This window comes from Apium graveolens, chromosome 2 (genome assembly GCF_009905375.1).
Source record: "Apium graveolens cultivar Ventura chromosome 2, ASM990537v1, whole genome shotgun sequence".
Classification (NCBI taxonomy): Eukaryota; Viridiplantae; Streptophyta; class Magnoliopsida; order Apiales; family Apiaceae; genus Apium; species Apium graveolens.
In genome coordinates, this window is record NC_133648.1 from 234,022,319 (window position 1) to 234,031,577 (window position 9,259).

The following is a 9,259-nucleotide window of genomic DNA, read 5'->3' on the forward strand; positions in this document are numbered from 1 at the left end:
AACACAATCCAGGAATGGATTTAGAAACACTCAAGGAGGAAGAAGCTAGATTTTCTGCTGAGAAGACAAATCCTAAGTCTAAAGCTTCTGATGCAAAGAAACCTCCAAGGCCAAAGGAAAAGGGCATTGTGATTAAGGAAAAGTCAAATTCTGAAACTTCAAAGTTCAGATTTAGATCACAGACTGAGAGTAATCCCAAAGACAAAGGGAAAGGAAAAATTGATGAACCAACCAAGTCACTGGACTTGAAAACTTCTCAAGATCTGATGAAACCAGTGTGTAAAATGGTTCAAGTATCTGATGATAATCTTGTTGAAGATGAAACTGTTCAAATTCTGAAAAGAAGAAAGATAAGTGAAGATTCTAAAACAACCTCTGACACTGCTCAAGTTGTTGTTCAGAATAAAGGACATAAAGGTACAGAAGAAACAACAAATTCTGATCAAGACATCAACTGCTGACAATGCTCAAGTTGATTTGAATAAATTAACAATTGCTGATAAGAAGAAGCTGTTATGGAAGAAAGCTACTCCAGTTGAACCAAAATCCAATCTCATGATTAATCAACTTGTTACATTTGGGTTGAAAGCCTAGCAACCTAGAGATAGAGCTAGATTAGGTTCCGACGAAGAGAAGATTCAAACAGGAGTAGAGGTTACCCTAGGAGATCCTTTCATATTGACAAACAAACCATATGAACAAATTAAACAAAGGCACCTTGACAAGGTGTTGTTTGCTCAAGTTGTGATAGATGCTCATGACAAGGAGAATCTGAAAGAGAAATTAATCATATTTCTTAATGATGGGAGGACTTAAAGTTTAGCTGATTCTGATGTATTAAAGAAGTCTATCAGAGAACTTTAACATATTTATTATCTTCCAGAAGTAAAATCTGATGTTACAAGAAGATGGTCAGAATATATTTTGAAGGCTATAAGAGATCTATTCAGAATCTCTGGTACAAAGACTTCTCATTACAGTCCAATGATTACTGAAGGTGATGGAAGAGAAATTCCTATGCTGAAGAATTCTGCTAAGGTGGAAGTTATTCTGAAAGGAAGATGCTTATGTTATAATGAAAACTCTTCACATCCTAAGGTTATCAGACTTGGTGATGGACTTGAAAGAACATCCATTCAAGCTCTCAGAACAGCCATTTATCAAATTAGTGACAGTAAAGAAGAAGAACTGATGTAGGTCAAAGCACAGTTAGCTGAAGTTCTGAAGAAAGCTGAAGATAATCTGATAAATGATTTTGTTAAGAATCATTATGGATTTAGATTGATTCAGTGATGTTGGTAAAGCTGGATGTTTTGTAATTTGTAATTTATAGTCTTATTAAACTCTTATTGTATATGAACATAAGTGTTTTTGACATCATCAAATCTATTAACTTGTATATTCTTGTATAATTTACAAGTTGGGGGAGATTGTTGGATATATTTGAGATTTCATGTCTAATATGTTTCATGTTTAGTTTTCAGATCTTAACTAACAAGAAATATCAGTTCTTACTGAAATCAGGACTTACTGGAAGTCAGGACTTAAGGATATCAGGACTTAGATTATCAGAAGATAATATCAGAAGATGAATATCATAACTTAAGTACTGAAGGACTAACAGTTAAGGAAGGAAGCTGATTTACAGGAAAGAATATCGAAACTAATACGGAATAAGATATGCATGGAAAGAGTTCGAGGACTAGAAGAATTATATAAGATATCTGGTTGATATATTTTAGGAGACAGAATTATATTCCATATTAACTAGAAGTTATCTTGTAACTGTGTGTCTATATAAACACAAACATAGGTTTACTCAATAAGAGTTACGATCATCGAGAAGATCATATATTATCACCTAGAAGCTCTCGTGATATTTGTTCATCACTGAGTGAGAATAGTTCTATTGTAACAGAGTTTGTTATATCGAATACATCTGTCATCTGTTACTTGTGCTTTAAATTAATTTGATTATATTCTACACTGTATTCAACCCCCTTCTACAGTGTTGTGTGACCTAACAATAACTATTTAATTTATGCACCTAAGCAACAATGTATGGTTATTATCCAATTCTAATACGATAACAAATTGAGATTGTTTATAACTAAGAATTACGCTAACAATTATAACTACGAAAATAAAATTGACTGAATTGATATATGCAAACACGGGATTCTAACTTCATTAAATACTTCATTCAATAGCCTTATTATTCTTAACCTTAGCATGCAATGGTGATGACACTAATCAGATAACACGAAACTGATAAACGCCAACTTTCATTACACGAGTACCATTCTACCAGACATCCACAAAAGAGATAGAAGTTGAATAGGCACCAATTATATTGAGACCCTATATGTCTATAGAATTTGACAACATAACAGTTAAGCACAGCTTATCTATCTTGATTACATAGGGCAAGTAAGATGGTTAAAATTACCTACGAATCATGCATGACACATACATGAACCTATGCTAGCATAGCAAGTTTTAAATCCTTAAATTCACTTTCGCTTCATTAAGAATTAACACACCATCTTATAAGTTCACGACGCTCATAAGACGAATACGCACAACCAATACTAGGATATCATATAATCACCACATACTAAGGTATCAAAAAATTTAACTAAAGAAATCCATATATAAATCCGCTAGAACCCCATGAGAATGATTAGCCCATAATCGGACTCATCATCAACGTGGGTTTCGATGAAAACATGATATAACAAATGTAGTCTTTATATGAATAAATAAAACCAAGTACAAACAAGAGTATAGGTTCAGAAAAACAAGAAACAAGCATACAAATTATAACTCAAAACAAAGATTCACAAGAATAAACTAGATCGTCTTCGCCTTTGTTGAATTGTGCTAAATGTCTCTTACAGTCTTCTCCTTGGGCTTTGGTCCGTCTCTAACTTGATATCTATTAAAAATGACCTAATATGAATATATATAGCAGCCCTCAACAATCTGGAAGCCTTCCCTTTTAGAATTGTAGTAGAAACAGGATTTTGAAATTCGGCCTCGGCGCAACCGTGCATTATCACAGCGCGGGCACACTGCATTTCTGGAACCCCGGCGCGGCCACGCGCTATTACAACATGGGCGCGCCGTCCTTCTGGGAAAAAATCAGATTTCTTCTTAAATCTTGCTGCTTCGAGCCGGCTTTCCATGAGCTTTTATTTCAACACCACCTGGACACCAAATTAGCACCGAAATAATGCTAATTCACCCGATTACCTGAATAGTGCCTGAAATGCAAAAACACTAGAAAACACATTAAAACACATAACAACTTGAGTACAAATGCATCAATTCAAAACTTATTAGAGCATAATAAAGTGTCATAAATGCCACTTAACATCAAGCCAACTATCACATCTAATACCTCTGAAATCAAGCCTGGCACGATTCAATGGGTAAAGTATTCAGTCCAGTTTTTGGGGGTTCTCCAAAGGAAGATCCCAATATGCATATTAGATATTTCATCGAGATCTGTGACACTTTCAAATTCAACAATATTTCCGAAGATGTTGTGAAGTTGAGATTTTTCCCATTCTCTCTGAAGGACAAGGCTAAGAGCTGGTTACACTCTCTACCAGCTGGTTCAATTACTACTTGGGACGATCTTGCTCAGAAATTTCTAACTAAATTCCTCCCTATGGCGAAGATAGCTGCAATGAGGAATGCTCTTACTCAATTTGTGCAGCAATCAGGAGAATCTCTATGTGAAGCTTGGGAGCGCTACAAGGAGATTTTTAGGAAGTGTCCTCATCATGGCATGCCTGATTGGATGATTATCAATTGCTTTTATAATGGTTTGAGAGCACAATCCAGACCCATGCTCGAGGCAGCATCAAGTGGAGCATTTTGGGCAAAGAGCTATGAGGAAGCTTATAATCTAGTTGAACTGATGGCTGCTAATGAATATCAATATCCACCCCAGAGATTTCCACAGGGCAAGGTAGCAGGAGTTCTTGAAGTGGATACAGCTACGACTATCACTGCTCAACTAAAGGAGTTGTCTATGAAGATCGATTCTCTGGCTAACTATGGTGTTAATCAGATAACCAGTGTTTGAGAGCTGTGTGCAGGTTCGCATGCGATGGAGAAATGCACTATATCTAGTGAATAAACTCAGTTTGTGAGCAACTTTCAGAGATCGCACCAACCAGTTCCAGACACTTATCATCCTGACAACTGGAATCATCCTAACTTCAGATGGAGCAATAATCAGAATGTGATGCAATAGTCGTTCGAGCAGTTTGGAGTAAAACAATTCAACCCTCCTGGTTTTTAGCAATAATTTACACCAAGACAACAACTCCAACTTCAACAACAAACTCATGATGCAGGTCAATCATCAAATGAAAAATCTGAATTGGAGAAATTGAGGCTTATATGCAAAACTCAGGCTCTTATATGCCAAAGCCAGGCTGTTTCTATCAAGACTCTGGAGAACCAAACAGGACAAATTTTTAATGCCTTATTGAATCGACTACCAGGAACGCTTTCTAGTGATACAGAAGTTCCAGGCAAGAGGGAAGCAGAAGAGCAGGTTAAGCAATTATATTGAGGTCTGGGAAGGTTGCAAGCCATGAAAAATCTCAAGTTCCAGAATCTGAAGTTTTGGCTGAAGAAGATGTGCAGAAGGAAGCAGAAGTGGAATCAAGGAAGAAACTGTGGAACACACTCCTCCTGAGGGTAATACAGGGGAGAAACAGGTCTATCCTCCACCTCCTTTTTTCTAAAAGGTTCCAGAAGCAGAAGTGGGATAAGCAATTTGCTAAGTTTCTACAGGTGTTCAAGAAACTTCATATCAACATACCTTTTGCTGAAGCTCTTGAACAGATGCCTAGCTATGCGAGGTTTATGAAAGGTATTCTCTCTCGGAAAGTGAAGCTCGATGACTTAGACATCGTTGCTCTTATGGAGGAATGTAGTGTTGTACTGCAACAGAAGTTACCTACGAAGCTTAAAGATCCTGGAAGCTTCACTATTCCTTGCACTATTGGAAACTTGTCTTTTAACAAGTGTTTATGTGATTTGGGATCTAGCATCAGTCTGATGCCCTTGTCTATCTTCAAGAAGCGTGGTCTACCTGATCCGAAACCGACATACATGTCATTGCAGCTAGCTGATCTTTCCATCGCTTATCCGCGAGGAATAGTGGAGGATGTCTTGGTTAAGGTGGACAAACTCATCTTCCCTACTGATTTTGTAATTCTAGATTTTGAGGAAGATAAGAAGATTTCCATCATCTTGGGAAGACCATTCTTCGCTACAGGACGAACTATGACCGATGTGTAAAAAGAAGAGCTTACGATGAAGGTTTATGATCCAAATGTCACTTTTAATGTGTTCAAGGCAATAAGGTTACCCACAGCTAAAGAGGAATGCTTTAAGTGGAGATGGTCGATTCTGTAGTAAATTTGGAACTTCAGAAATTACCAAAGTCAGATACCTTAGAGAGATCCTTAATAGGGGAATCAATTATTAAAGATGAAGAAGGAATAGAGAAATTGCGGGTTTTGAATGCATCTCCATGGAAGAGGAAGTTGGATATGCCATTCGATTCTCTTGGGTTAGCAGAGCTGAAAATTTTTCAGGAGCGTCTCGAGCCGTCTATTGAAGATGTTTCGACACTTGAGCTTAACCCATTACCAGATCACTTGAGTTATGCATTCTTAGGTTCACCCCATTATAAGGGCTTGGGATATATTTTTGATGATATAGAGGGTGGCCGGACGGATCCTCCCGTGCCTACAGAGGGTTTTTCTCGTGTGCAGCAGGCAGTTGATAGGACTGGTGTCGGTGATGGGCGGTATAGAAGGTTGATTCGGCATATTGAGGCCATGCATGACATCCACCGACGTTGTGCTAAATATTTGACACATGGTCTTGATTGGCCACCTGATCCTTCACCCGAGAAGGGTGATCCTCCTGACAACTAGGTATGCCTGAAATCCTTATTATTACCTTCAATGAGGACATTGAAAATTTTAAGTTTAGGGGTGATAATGTAAGGATTAGTTTGTGTGTGTCCATATAGATTCATATAGATTTATATTGCATGTTTAGTTGTAGTTCATTCATATTTTTGCATGATTGTTCATATAGGACATATTTGTTTATGTTATTATGTGAGCCCATGTAGTTACATTTGCATGCATATAACATGATCCCTTAGGTTGAGCTATTTTTGATTGATTGGTTGATGTTGATGTGAGTGTAGTGATGATGAATAGAGGGATGTTTAAGTCCTAATGAATTGATTTACATGCCGGAAACAAATATTTTCACAAAGTCTTATAGGGTTGCTTTTGATCTAGATCATGATCATACTTGTTTGTTGTTGAGATTTAATCGCTTTGTTATATTTAGAATTTGTGATATTCTCGTAATGACGTAAAAACACTGATTTTTTTATCTAGAAAAAAACTTGGATTTCATTGCTAGTTGTGAATAAGGCTATGCATCAAATGGCTAGTAGGCGGCTCATATTTTTATGAGTAGTCTATGGTTGAATGAGATGGAGCGAAATGCACTCATTCAGAAACTGTTGAAAAAAAAGAAAAAAAAGAGAAAAAAAGAAAAAGAAAATAAGTATGTGTTTATGCATAATTGATCAAGAGTGAGCTCTTAAATACTCGAGTTATTGATTTCTAGGGGACTTTGTTCCTAGTGACCTATGGCTTTGATAGTCTGGGATCCGCTAACCTAACGCTCGCTACATGGGTATTATTGCATAAGTCTTTTGGGACCTCATTCATTGCATGGTCAAGTAAGCATCTTTGTTATGTGTTCAATAATAGCATGAATCCTTGTATAACTCTAGTAGAAATGAGGTGTTGTGAGTCATTATGCGTTTAACATCTATTCTAATTATAAACTTGTGATTTTTTTGATGAAAGATAATTTATCATTATTGATCTAGTATCAAGAGTATTTCTGTTAAGCATCCACACACACACATTTCTGGTTTGTTAGTTGGTTTGTGGGATTTATTCAAACTCTATTAAAAGTCATTGCATTCTTAGAGGCACTGGCTTATTCATTTGGTTATGGTTATTGTGAGGGGATCGATTACATTATCATTTAGTTGCATTCATGTAGTTGCATTCATGTATTAGGTTTGTTTTGTAGTTTTGAGTCTGTTTATGCTTGAGGACAAGCATCGATTCAAGTTTGGGGGTGTGATGAGTGGATTTCACATCTACTTGAAACACTTCATTACAAGTTTAAGTTGGTGTTTTGGACTCAAGTTGTTGGTATTTTTGATATGTTTTTGTGATATTACATTTCAGACATCAGTTAAATGAAGAAAGGAGATTTTCAAGGAAATATGCTAAAAAGATCTAAGAATTGGAAGCCAAGGCCATTCTCAAGTTGTAGAGCATCTCGTTAGCTTTGCGTGGGTAGTTGAATTGCCTACATCTGACGAGTAGAACTCAAGATACGGCCAAAAGAAGAAACTGCAGAAAAGTCCAGAAGTTAGGCGCAGCCGTCCCCAAAACCAGCGCGCCCGCGCTGACTTTCTGTCGAATAGTTTTTTGCCCCAGAATCCTGATTTTAGTAGAAATTGATGGTATTAAGGGTCCTGGTCATCCTGGAGCCTATATATATCAATAAAAAGATTTTTTTAACACCAAGGAGCTAGGGGAGAGAAATAAAAAGACATAGAGAGCACGAGAAGGCTACGGAGAAGAAGACTTTTATTTTCTTTAATATAGGTGATACTTGGATGCTTGTTTTTGATTTTTATTTGAACCCTAGTACTCTTAAATTGTTTTATATCATGCTTTCATTGGAACCCATGATGACGATGAGTTCAGTTATGAACTAATCATTGTCGTGGGGTTCTGACGAATTTACTTATGGATTTCTATAGTTAATTTGTTTCAATATCTTGGTGTGTGGTGATTGATTGATATCCTATTATTGGTTGTGCTTATTCGTCTTATGTGCATGGCTAACATATAAGATAATGTGTTAATCTCTATTGAAGCGAAAGTAAATATAGAGATTTAGAATTTGCCATGCTAGCATAGGTTCGTATATTTGTTATGCATGATTCGTAGGTAATTTTAACCATCTTACTTGCACTATGTAATCACAATAGATAACTTGTGCATTAAACCATTATGTTGTCAAATTCTATAGACATATAGGGTGTTAACATAATTGGTGTATATTCAGCTTCTATCTTTTTTATGTATGTCTGGTAGTAGGGTATTCATACAACGAAAGTGAGCATTTACTAGTTTCGTGTTATCTGATTAGTTGTCATCACCATTGCATGCTAGGTTAAGAACAATGACTTTGAATGAAGTAGTGATGATGTTAGAATCCTATGTTTGTCGTATATAAGTAATTCAACCTCAATTCTCTTAGTTAATGCTATTTAGTATAATCTCTTAGTTTAATCAAAACCCAATTTGTTATTTGTCTTAGCATTGAGCGATAACCATACATTGTTGCATAGGTGCATAAATTGAACTTAACCTAAACCAGTCTCTGTGGGAACAAATATGATCTATATCTTATACTACTTGCGAACGAGTATACTTGCGTGTAATTTTAGCACGTATTTTCACACTAACAATCGTAATCGACAACATAGTGTCTTCCACAAGAAAGTCTTTCCACATCCTCCACTTCTGTAAACAAAGAAAAGCTACCTTTTTCTGGTTGATATTGTGAAGAATGGAATCATAGACTATCTTCTGTTCATCATTGAGAAGACTATGATTTCTTATGTGGATTCTCTTCATTTCTTCTGTATCATAGGATGTTTCCCCGAGAATTAGTCTATTCTCGGAGTGGGAAAAAAAGCATCTCCTGGAAATGGCATATCTGGGAAGTTTCTCAGGCCTTTACCAATATCATTCAATAATTTCTCTATCTCTGCCATAACATTAATAAAAAATGATAACATTAAGACAAACCTAGAACATGTAATATGTATAAAGCATTATTAACAGCTCATACATGCAAGAGCATAATTCTGGATCTCATAATCTGATAGACAAAGATTTGGATTCTCAGTGAGGTGTCGCCTCATAAGAACAATATCATCTGACATGCATCCCCAATGAGCTTCCCAAAGGCTACGCGGATGAGAGATTGGACTGTATACTAAAATGTTGACAAACATAGCACGTAACTGTGGAGGCATGGATGTATGCGCATTTTCAGCTATAGCTTCGTGCCATTGCTGGTCGTTCTGGAGGATACCTAGCGC

The 9,259-nt window shown here is 36.5% G+C and overlaps 1 non-coding gene across 1 annotated transcript; it reads right to left on the reverse strand.

Moving 5' to 3' along the window:
* Positions 1–3,691: 3,691 nt before the first annotated feature.
* Positions 3,692–3,798, reverse strand: LOC141710172 (small nucleolar RNA R71). The gene has a single exon (XR_012570705.1). It is a non-coding gene; the product is annotated as a small nucleolar RNA R71 (small nucleolar RNA).
* Positions 3,799–9,259: the final 5,461 nt, after the last annotated feature.